This window comes from Nicotiana tabacum, chromosome 20 (genome assembly GCF_000715075.1).
Source record: "Nicotiana tabacum cultivar K326 chromosome 20, ASM71507v2, whole genome shotgun sequence".
NCBI lineage: Eukaryota > Viridiplantae > Streptophyta > Magnoliopsida > Solanales > Solanaceae > Nicotiana > Nicotiana tabacum.
The window spans coordinates 222,698-233,489 of NC_134099.1; positions in this window are offsets into that span (position 1 = coordinate 222,698).

Below are 10,792 nucleotides of genomic sequence, written 5' to 3' on the forward strand. Positions count from 1 at the left end.
TCCTTGTTTTTTGGCATATTAGGACCATAAAACAGGTGTTCAACACACTTTTCAGATTTTCGTGCGCTTTAGTCCATGCCATCTGCATGAATTCGGGCGATCAGTTCTGAATTGCCTAAAATTTGCGGGATCCTAAAAATTAACCTAATGAAATATAGTCATCGTTTCGACATAACCGGTCCTTGTTGTTTTTTGCATTTTTGGACCATAAAATAGGAATTCAATACGATTCTTAGATTTTGTGTGTTATAATCCACGCCATCTACGTGAATTCGGGTGACCGACTCCGAATCACGTAAAATTTCATTATCTATGGTAGTTTCATTGGTCTAGTAGTTTTCTCAATTAGGACCTTCTATTGTTTGCGGATTGAATGTGAAAGATAGGTTTAACAATAATTAGTATATTCAAGTTTCAACATTATTGGACTTCCTTAGGTTTGATAATCTCACCACCTAAGAGTACGCTAGCATTTATATTTTTATAATTCGATTAAGCTGCTTACATATAATTAGCTACATATCACTTAATTATGATTAATGAATAATTTTTCATATATATGTATATATACACAATATCAAGTAATTCGGATTCGTGCCAACTAGTAATAGGTAGGCAAACTAATACTATAAAATGCTCTCTGTCAAAAAATTCTTTGTAAGGCTCGAGAGTGAAACCTCTCCAGTAAGTAAATTTTACTTGAGAGTGCTTTTACACTGTCCTTTAATGCCAAGACACTGGTAATACTAAATATTAGAGGAACTGTGAAACGAGGTCCTCCCATCCCACCCAACCCCCCACCCCCACCCCACCCACCCACAACCCCCCAAGAAAAAAAAACTCCTGTACTTGGTTGTTAGGAACAGTGAAGAAGAAAGATTGAACATATGCAATCATTAAAATAAACTTTTTCACTGTTAATACTTTTCAGAGGTTGCCCTAACTATTGATATCTAAGAACCTGCATAGATTTTGAGAGTCCCCAGGCCTGAATTTAGATGCATGTGTTTATGATTTTGATTTTTTTCTTTTTGTGTGTGTGTGGGGAGGGGGGTCTTATACCTTTTGAACTTCATGTTGAGAAGTCATATCTAAACCAAGAAAAGGTATTATAGTTCGAGTCTCCCCAAGAGCAAGGTGAGAAGTTTTTGGAGGGAAAGATGTCGGGGTCTATTTGGAAACAGCCTCTCTACCTTAGGGTAGGGGTAAGGTCTGCGTACACACTACCCTCCTCAGATCCCACTAAATGGTATTATACTGGGTTATTGTTGTTGTTGAGAAGTCATATCTTTCTATAAAAACCCTACTTGTGCCGCGTACCGTCCAAACTTTGAACAGAAAAGGTTGTCAGATGCACATATCATCCTATATTATTCATACAGAATTCGAAAAAGGTCGCACCCGAAGGAATTTAATATAGTTCTTAATGCAAGCATTAATTAGTGGATGTTTAGCTTCCGCGGCTGAACTTGTCCGAACTTTGAACATTCTAAAAAATCAGAAGAAAGTGACTACTAAGATATGAAAAGGAGGAGAAAGGTCTCTTCATTAAATTTTTACTAGCAGAAGAATGTCATCAAACACAAATTATGTGCTTTCTCATACATATTTTATGAATTTGAACAGTTCAAATATTAAACTGTAACATCGTCAATACACAAGTATTCTCTTTTGCGCACAAATATTTATATCTATATATATATATATATATATATATATATATATAGTGAATGTATAAAAATTGATTCATAAGTTGTGCTAACTTATGAATTTGTTTAACTCTATGTAGGTAAATAATATTAAAATGAGATTCAGTAATTGAGTTGTGGAACCAATTCATAATATAGTGATAAAATCAACAAAAAGAGTTCAGAAAGTATTAATATATGAATGACATAAGAACTAAACTAAGTAAAACAAAAGCAAGAACAATGATAAATTCAAGAAGAGTTCAAAAGTACCTGAAATTAAATTTCACATAAGAAAAACCAGAATTAATGCAAGCAACTTTGAATAGAGAAAATCCGATATTTAAACAATGGGTTCTAGATTCTTAAATTATTAAAAATATTTGTTCTAAACATGATATTTATAGTAACTAGTTTTTAGGGCTTTTAATTCTTAACATGTATGAAATACAAAAGCATGAAAGACTAAGGGAGCAGTGGCATAATAGGGAGCTCCCTTCAGTCCAAGACGTGACAGCGATAGCTAAACATAGCTCATGCATCGTTGAATCCCAAAATACGTCAATTTCTCAACCCTAGTTGACGTGCTTAAGAATCAACGAGTCATCAGCTGTGTTTATAGCCTTCGATCTGCCTCGGACTGGACTGGAGAGAGCTCCTTAATTTCTCCACTGCCCTAAATAATGAAAGAAAAAAATTTAAAGGAAAACATATCAACTTATGCTTGAAACCAAAAAAATTAAACATGCATGGCACATTCAATAAGACTCAAAAAATCAATCCTTTTCTTTAACTATATTTTTATCAAAATATTGAGGGTTATTCTTTTGGCATATATATATATATATAAAGCTAAACTCATGGAACTATCAGTGAAATGTATGTGTATGGGAGCTGAGATTGACAATGGCAAGTTAAGGGTGGAGAGAAATATATAAGGAGGGAAACTAGGGAATTGGGGACAAGAAAATCTAAGAATAGATTTAGAGCAGTTGTACGAAACCATAAAATAAAACTACTTCAAAAAATAGATACTCTTTCTGGCTACAACATAATTATTTGGAGAGTCAAATAAGTTCTTTTTTTTACCAGTATTTTCTTAAATATTTGAATTATTAACTATTAGTATGACTTAGAGTTCATTTAGATTAGCTGATTGTAAATAGCTGATAAGTTTAAAGTGTTGAAAAATATTTTTACGTGTTGAAACTAATTTTTTAAATAAGCATTTACGTGTTTGAATAGACGTGCTGAAACTGATAATAAGCAGTTGATGCGTTTGGTAGAAAAGTACTAATAAGTTGTTCTTTTATTAAAATGACTAAAATATCTTTTAAAACTTTATAAAAGATTATCAATCAAAAAAGTTCTTTTGTAAAGAAACAGATGAACAATGAATATGGAAGGAAAAGAAAGTTAGAAAACTTATTTTGGGAAATATTTTGTGAATTAGAAAATATTATTAAGGATAAACTAGTAAAAACCTTGGTAAAACTAAAAGTACTTATAAGCTAAAAAGCGATAAGTTGGGGGTGACCAACTTATGACTTATGGCTAATTTTAGCTTATAAGCACTTGGCTTATAAGTACTTTGAGTGTTTACCCAACGCGTAGATAAGCCAAAAGGTGCTTATAAGCCAGTTTGACCAGCCTATAAGCTTAGCCAAACACCCTCTTATACTAATACTTTTAGGGGTCTTTTGGTATGATGGATAAGCAAAAATATCCTGGATAAAAATTTAGTACCGCTTTATTCCTTGTTTGATTACTATTCATGAGATAAATTATCCTACAATTAAAAATAGTATCGGGATATATAACTTACATTTGCCAGAAGGTGGAATAGTAATCCTAGGATAATTTATCCCAAGATAAAGTTGTAAGATTGATAATTTCGGGGTTAATACATGTCAAACAATCAATAAGAAATAATACCAAGATAATTAATCTCAGCATAAGTAATCCTAGTATAACTAATTCCAGTATAACTTGTCTTCAAACCAAACAACCCCTAGGGATCGTTTGATTATAAAGATAAGGATACTAGTCCCCTGATAGAATTTGGCATTATATTTATCACATATTTGTTATAAGCATTAGGCCTCATTTTTTTTTAAAGATTAAGACATCTGAATCTGAATATTAAGATGTGTATTAAAATCGGAATACTAAATAATTAAGACTGTTTATTTTTTAACATCTAAATGTATTATTTTTATTTTTATTTGAAAATTAATAAACATAAAATTCAAATGATATACTAATTAATCTAATATTCTATCAATAAAATATATAGTTTTTTAAAATATGATAGTTGCTGGTGGTGATGGCTAACGGTAGCGCTTGTGAATACCGATTAGAGGCGGTGGTTGGTGGTAGTTTTGGTTGTTGGTGGTAGTTCATGGTAGTAATTAGTGGTGATTGATAGTGGCGGCGATTATGATTGAGGATGATGGTGGTGGGTGGTGACAGTTAATAATGGCGGGTTGTGGTGGTGGTTTATAATGATGGGCAGTGCCGACTATATTTGTTGATAGTAATAAGGTGATTAGTTGTACTAGTTGAGGTGGATGAGTTTTGGTTGTGGTTGAGAATGATGGTAGTGGGAGTGGTGGGGATGATGGGGGTAATAGTCGATGATGGTGACGGCTATGATTGAGTATGGTGGTGGTGGTAACGATGGTAGTTGATAATGATAGGCGGTGACGGAATATGGTGGTGGTGGTGGCAGTGATAGTTGATTCAGACCTCCATTAAGTGCAAACAAATGAGGCCTTAGTTAATCCTAGAATAAATTTTACACCAAAATAGTGGCTTAGCTTATCCCATATAAATGTTGGAATAGCTCATCCGACTGGATAACCCAACCCATAAATTATCCTTATTTATCCCATAAATGAACCAAACGAGCTCTAAGAAACTTAAAGAATTTATGTCTAAATTTACATAAAATTAAATATTTTGATCCTCATACTCCAAACTTTCATATAAAATAAAAATGAAGGAATGAATAGTTTTCATCTTTTACAAGAGTATAATTTTAGCTATATGTCTTTTTCTCATCTGGTGTGCGGCATCCCTATCAGAGCCTGACTAAATTCGAGTTCACGCTAGCAAGTCCCACTGAAAGGTAAAACGCTATATAACAAAGACGACTCTATACTCAAAACTCGAACATATGACCTATACAGATTGAGAAGTACTTACTACTGTACTACAACTGTATACGTATTGGTATTTTTTAGCTATATATCTGAGAATAGGAAAAGGGAGCTTTCGTACACTCATTAAACATCAAATCAAACAGCTGTATGGTTCAATAAGTTACTATGTAAATTCGGGCACGACATCATAATATTCTAAAATTGGAACGGGCTACTTATAATTATAAGCAGGTCCAATAATGGAAGTACTCTAAGGTCCAGACAACAGTAGAGTTTAGGTTTGGTTTGTAGTATGAGACAAGGGTAAAATATAAAGTAAAACTTATTGATTTACCCAAAAATTGAGAGAAATGTAGGATATGTAGTTGGAGTCCGAAAATTTTTTATGCTTTTTTGGACAGAAAGCACGTTTATAATGCTAAAAATAAAAGTTACATAACTAGGTAAAACGCAGTACTATACTGCGTTTTACTTTAACAAAAAATTAGCCGTTAAAGTAAAACGCAGTATAGTACTGCGTATTATTTAAAAATTATTTTTTTAACTAATTCACAGTACTATACTGTGTTTTACTTATAATTTGGGCTCAGCTATATTTTATTAAAGCAATTCGCAGTACTATACTGCGTTTTAACTAAAACGCAGTATAATACTGCGAATTGCTTTAATTAAATAAAGCCCCTTCTTCTTCCTTGGACAACGACAGAACCGACGAACCCCATTATGCTGGTCCCCCATCTCCTCCCCCCCCACTCTCGCGTCAAACTTTTAAAAAAAAATTTGGGCCCCACCCGTCACCTAAAGAGCAAGGAGTGTAGGTCCCACACACAAGACAAGCTTTGGATTCCTTCTTTCGGGTGCAAAAATTCGATTTCAATCAAATTCAAAAAACTTAAATCGAGGTATTTCGATTTTGTTTATGTCGAAACTCGTATAGTACATGCATATTTATATTGTTTAATGTGTTTTCATGTTAATTTGTGTTATGTTTGTGTTTAAATTTGTATCTTATTTATACCCGGATTGATTTATTAGCTTTGGTACAAAAAATTGTTAAAATTTGATAAATTATTTGTATTATTAAAAAATTAATATTATTTATTTTGTTTGTTATTCATATTTGTATTTTATGTTAGTTGTTTTTATATGTAATAGTGACCTTTTAGCGTAGTAAAATAAATAGCCTTTTAGCGTAGTAAAATATAGAGCCTTTTAGTGTAGTAAAATATAGAGCCTTTTAGCGTAGTAAAATATAGAGCCTTTTAGCGTAGTAAAATGTAGAACCTTTTAGCGTAGAGTCTATGTAATTTAAGTATGTAATACTGCAAACTCTATCCAATTACACTTTACAAAATTAATTATTTAATTTATAACAATAAACTTACAAAAGTAACAAATTAATATATGTTCTAAAATTAACTCCAATATCGAGCCTGGAACCCATACATAATTATTCGGTCCAATTTTAAACATAATTAATTATGATATGGAAAGAATGAAGTAATCAAAGAAGAAGTTATAGCAGAAATATATTTTGCACTAGGGAATCGGTGACTGTGAGATGCTCCTCCCAGAGTTCAAGAAAATGTAGAAATTGGGGGGAGTCTCTATCAATTTATTTAATTTATTAAGCTAACAAAATTCTAAAAATATTGAAATTGACACGCATAATAATTAAGGATAACTTGGTGCTATCGGACCTCAAATATCGAGTCTGGAACCCATACATAATTATTCAGTCCAATATTAAACATAATTAATTATTTAATTTATTAAGCTAACAAAATTCTAAAAATGTTGAAATTAACACACATAATAATTAAGGATAACTTGGTGCTACCGGGCCTCAAATATTGAGCCTAGAACCCATACATAATTATTCAGTCCAATTCAATAATTTTTAATTTAATTCCTTAAACTAAAAAAATTCTAAAAATATTGAAATTGACACGCATAATAATTAAAGATAACTCTGTGCTACCGGGCCTCAAAAATCAAGCCTGGAACCCATACATAATTATTCAGTCCAATTTTAAACATAATTAATTATTTAATTTATTAAGCTAACAAAATTCTAAAAATGTTGAAATTGACACGCATAATAATTAAGGATAACTTGGTGCTACCGGGCCTCAAATATCGAGCCTGGAACCCATACATAATTATTCAGTCCAATATTAAACATAATTAATTATTTAATTCCTTAAACTAACACACACAATTAATTTTGTTTAAATTATAGTAGACGACATGGACTTTCCTCCGCCTGCGCATCCTAGACCTGTCGAGGATCAGCTACTAGTGTTGCAGGGCGACCATAGGTCCTCCTTTGTATGGGAGGGACAGCTATCGATGCAGGCTCTCCGCCCCAGGAGACCTGACGATTTGTGGGAGTTCATCGTGGAGCATCCTTTCCATGCCCGCATAGTCGCGCGCCTACAGGCTACAGGCTTCTATACGATTTTTGAGCTTGGACAGATGCAGCTTGATTGGTCTCTCATCACGGCCTTGGTAGAGCGGTGGCGACCGGAGACGTACACTTTTCACTTGCCCACTGGAGAGGCCACTATTACGCTGGAGGATGTTCAGGTTTTGTACGGGCTGCGCGTAGATGGACGGGTCGTGGCACTGCCCCAGTACATTAGATCCATGACGTGTGCACAGTTTTTGGATATGATGGGGTAGTTTACTAGTTATAGACCTCAGGGTGACGCTGGGGGCAGTCGCATTGCTTTGTCAGTCATCAGAGATCATATGGCTGTTTTGCACCCAGACATTACCGGTGAGACGGAGGATCTCTATATTGAGAGGTACATGCGGTTGGCGTTGATCCTGTTTTTCGGGTGTGTCTTGTTCCCGAACACTTCGGGGAGTCTCGTGAGTATGCGCTTTCTCCATCATCTTCAGCAGCTGGATGATTTACCCCAGTACAGCTGGGGTGTTGCTGTTGTCGCATATCTGTATAGGAGCATGTGCCGGTCGAGCATAGGCCCAGCGGTGGACATATATGGTTTTCTGCCCTTCCTACAGGTGACAACATTTTCGAATACTTTGTTCATTACTCCGAATTCTATATGGTCGAAATGACTCATAAATTTTACATCAACCTTTTATCTTAGGTTTGGGCCTAGCAGCGGATCATGCCGTTGCAGCCACCTCTACCACCACTTGCGCCCGGTGAGGATTATCTATTTCTCCCTCTAGCTTCTAGGTGGATTCTCCGGCGTGGGAACTACTGAGGGACCGATGCTCATCATAATCTCCCCCTTATCAGGGATGTGCTAGATATGCTGGCGGACGGACAGGTAAATATGTACCTACACTTACTTGTTTTAAATTGAGTTGTGTTGCGCATACTCACTTTTATGTTATTATTTGGTAGTTCATCTGGACGCCATACAGCGACGAGTTGCTAGCTCAGCTGCCCGTTTATTGCTCAGTCAATCGACTGCTTTGGAGCACCTCCGTCCCGATGATCTTCTTCGATATGGTTGAGTATCATGCCACAGAGCGTGTGCTTCGCCAGTTTCACCGTCCCCAGCCTATACCGGGGGATCCTGGATGGGTGGCTACACACTATCAATGGGATGACAGTGCCAGGCTGGATGATATAAACATGGGATGGCTAGAGTAGCAGGTCCATATTTGGGAGGAGCGAGCTGACCGTATTCCGCCAGCACCTACATTTACCCAGGAGGCCACTATTCATCTGTATGCGTCATGGTACCGCCGTTACACCCGAATGATTATCGGGAACCCCATTCATGTACTTGGCTTATTAATATCGTATAATTGTGATATAGCGTTATTTAATTAATATATTAAATGTTTCACAGGCTATTGGGCATCATCACCTCTACCAGTTGGGACAGGAGATGCAGCAGCATACCGACATCCCTGCAGTCATTGACTATGGCCGGCGGGTGGCACAGTTGGCTCGTCGGACCCTGTTTCAGGCAAGAGATTCCGCGAGGTTGGACCACGAGGCTCAGTATGCGGCGCCAGAGGACTACCATAGGGGTAGGGGTGTCCCACGATGCAGGGGTAGGGCACGAGAGAGAGGTGCCCCACGAGGTAGGGGTACCCCACGGGGTCGGGGGGTCGCGGGGGACGGTGAGGAGGTGGTCCCTAGCAAGGGGGCGTTAAGGCACCTAAAGACCCACCTGCTGAGGGACATGATGAGGACTTTGGAGTTGAGGCTCTTGGAGATGATCAACCGGGTTATATACCTCGGGTAGATGAACCTTCCAGCAGCATATTTTCGTACAGCCTTCAGCTATCTCTGCCAGCATCGCAGGTCACCCCGTCAGGAGCATTGTCGATCACGGGTACATTTGACGGGGATGTAGACCAGTACTTTGCATACCCATCTACCGCAGCTGAGGATCGGCCCTCCCGGGACGTGGATGGCGGGCGCAGGTTGAGTTATGCCTCATCCCCGGCAGTTGATACAGATCTACCACAGGCGCAGGTATATTTGTATTACTTTAAAATTTCAATTTGTTTTCTTTTCCTTAATGAGTTGACATTAATTAATTTTTAACTTTCTTATGTAGGTTTTGTCCCAGCCCATCTTTGAGGCCACTACATGCTTTGATGAGGACACCACGGATGCATATACTCAGGCGGCCGACGAGACCACGCTGAGAAAATATTTTTTGACTCAACACGTACAATACAAATATACTTTTTCACATGCTAAGATTACTACGTGTTTTGTAGGTTGCTGATGGCCCGACGGCATATTCTTCTGATCCTGCCAGTTGTGGTGTCGATGCTGCTGCACATCCTCACATAAAGAGGCGGCTTGATGATGATGATCCAGATAGTGTACCCGGGCGGTAGGGGATGCGACTTAGGCCGGCAGCAGCACTGAATAAATGGCAACCGGGACTAAACATTGGCATGTATGTATTTAGTGTATTTTTCATATTTCATGTATTTTTATTATGTTGGCCTATTATGTTTGTGTTTGTGTTGTAGTAATGTTTTATTTTAATTGAAGTGGCATGTATGTCATGTATTGAACTGGCATGTATTAGCATGTATGGCATGTATGTGTACTAAATTTATTTTAATTGAAGTGGAAGTTAAGTTTAAGTGCTTGTGTTGTTATATGAAACTATCAAATCACGCTTTACATATTACATTTTTCTACAATTAAACAGCTTTTTCTTCACTTATTCCAGATTGTGGAACATAATTTTATTTGATATATATTGCAACATACACAAGTACAAACACGTATTACAAAAAACATACCAAAACAAAAGACTAAAGGTATCCTTGATAGTTGGGTACATTCGATGAACTTGCACCACGAGCCGGATTACCACCGCCACGCACACCACCTGAAGGACATTTAAGACGGTCGTATCTTGTTTGCAAGCATATGCCACATTTACGCGCATAAACAGTGTCACCAACATCCATTTAGTTCCATATATGCGTTCTCTTTTGCACTTGAAGCTTGTGCAAATAGTCTTTGTTACATACCATCTTAAAAGGTTCCGGCGGCCAATAATGCTCAGCACCTAATGGCTGCAACTTCCCACTATACGTGTCTATGTATGCAGCAACACTGTATTGCCTATCAATATAGTTTGTTGCCCCATATCCAACTTGTTGAAAGCACTTCAACGCATGTGCGCACGGCATGTGGTAGATGGTCCATTTCCCACATGAACATAACCTTCTATTTTCATTCACCGTCTGTAGATTATTCCCACGGTGTCCGCGGATAGCGGTCTTAACTTCAAAAATACCCCGTTCATGATCGTACTGAAGAAATGAATGCCACTGTGCTCGCCTCCTGGACCTTTCAAATCTTCTCATGGGTATTGGCATAAATTGAACACCCCTGTCCATCAATGCTGATGCAGCTGCATGCCTTTCAACAAACCTCTTCGCACTCTGTTTGAATGTCATGCGGACCATGGC